The sequence below is a fragment of the Rhagoletis pomonella genome, unplaced genomic scaffold, assembly GCF_013731165.1.
Source record: "Rhagoletis pomonella isolate Grant_MI unplaced genomic scaffold, Rhpom_1.0 Rhpom_scaffold_00003, whole genome shotgun sequence".
NCBI lineage: Eukaryota > Metazoa > Arthropoda > Insecta > Diptera > Tephritidae > Rhagoletis > Rhagoletis pomonella.
The window spans coordinates 12,174,023-12,175,983 of NW_023458557.1; the positions used below are offsets into that span (position 1 = coordinate 12,174,023).

Below are 1,961 nucleotides of genomic sequence, written 5' to 3' on the forward strand. Positions count from 1 at the left end.
ATTAACCTCTTGTCGTACATACGAGTCAAATACTCTGTAGCACAGTATACCAGTAGAAAAGATTTTTGTTTTTGTAAATGTTTCGTGGTGAAAGTCCTTTATGGGGACCAAATTTCCCCACAAGAAATTGAGCGCATGGTTGCTTTCGCTTGCCTAAAGAACGAATATTAGAAAACATAAAAAACAGTCTGAGATAATGCAATTATATTCTACTAAAAATAAACAAAATAATTTGCACTAATTAAATAATATGATAATCAAGTGTAAAACCTCTTTTAAACTCTTACTTCTCTTAAAATAATATTGCGGATCAGATCGCTCTGAGCGCTTGTGGTAAAATGTTGTTTACCAAGAAAATGCAGCACTGTTGATTTTTATTTGAGTATCGCATCGTGGTGAGTTTATATTTCTTGGTAGTTCAGTTTGTGAAATGGTAAACAAATTATTGAAATTTATTGATTTGATGTGTTTAACATTTCATTAATACAAATTTCTTTCTTTTCAGACCACAAATTACAAGCAGAGCTTCATCAACGATCATTGCAAGGAGAGCTACTGCAATCCCTGCGGTTTTTCCTCTAGGTAAATGCGTTCTGGGTAGAGCTGCAAAAGTATCGATATTCGCCGTACTCGATATTTAAGAGACAAAAACTCGATATATCGATATATATCGTTAATTTTTAATTCTACACTGAAAAGCTGAAAAACATCTCATTCAAAAAATGAATAGAACCATTTACCAACAGAAAATTTTATTATATATGTATATGAGGTACATATCTCTGTTCGTATGGAAAAGTAGCTTATGTCGAAGGGCTGGATTTAGTATAAATCGGTATTCGCAGCATGCATGTTGTTTGGCGCAAAAATAAGTAATGAGAAAATGGCTAAGCCACACTCGATATCGAACAAAAACTATCGATGTCTGCAGAAAAAAAACAAAAAAAACTCGATATATCGATACTGACATCGATATATTTGCAGCTCTAGTTCTGGGCGTGACAAAGGATGGTCTTCCAAATCAGCCGGAATCCCCAAACATCTATTGTACAATGTTAGCATTGGAATTCCATAGTGCAAACTCTTATCCTCATAACATTTTTATTTGCGTTTGTAGGAGCGTCTGATAGCCCACTTGCGTACATAAATAGAAAATACAAAACGTGGCGAAGGACTTGTATTTGAAGATGATGAGTACACAACATTGGAGACTGAGAACATGAAGCTAAAGCATAGATTAGCAATTCTGAATAATACTATGTTCGGACCGACATCGAAAACATGTTTTCGTTGCTATAACTGGTTTTGGCGAAATTAAAATATTAACAAAAGAAAAAGGTTGCTAATGATAATAAAATTAAAGAAAAAGATTTTGATTTTGTTTTGTTTGCTACGAAAAAACAAAATCAAAATCTTTGTCTTTCATTTTCTTATCATTAGCAACCTTGTGGGCTGAAAGCTGTTCGCACCCGTGTTTTCGTTGACATTTTCTTCATCCTTTGTTTGCAAATTTGCTATGAAAAACCAAAACCAAAATCTTTTTCTTTCATTTTCTTACTATTAGCAACCTTTTTCTTTCATTTATATATCAATTTGACCAGCCAATTGGCAATAAATCCCAACTAGCATATTAAAGATGATAAAATATGACTTCCACTTCGATAAATATACCAAAAAACTAGTGAAGACACCAATTGGAATGAGTGGAACGTTAGTTTTCAAATAGTTTTTGTTATGTGAGCAGCCCCCGTCAGCAGCTCAGATGACTGAACAGTTTAAGCTTAAAAAGTCTGCATAAAAATATTAAAACAAAAATGTTCTAGGTAATCATAATAATCAAATTTTTGATACCGATATAGACTTTTGAGGTATAATTTTAATTTCTTTGCGAATAAGCTCATTCAAAGTATGAAAGTAAGTGTAACGTGGCTGGCTTTTGGGGCGAATTACGGTGGTACTAA

The 1,961-nt window shown here is 33.1% G+C and overlaps 1 long non-coding RNA gene across 1 annotated transcript; it reads left to right on the top strand.

Moving 5' to 3' along the window:
• The first annotated feature begins 455 nt into the window (after positions 1-455).
• LOC118736472 lies at positions 456-1,332 on the top strand. Its single transcript, XR_004992681.1, has 3 exons — positions 456-582; positions 985-1,054; positions 1,118-1,332. It is a non-coding gene; the product is annotated as an uncharacterized LOC118736472 (long non-coding RNA).
• The last annotated feature ends 629 nt before the right edge of the window (positions 1,333-1,961 follow it).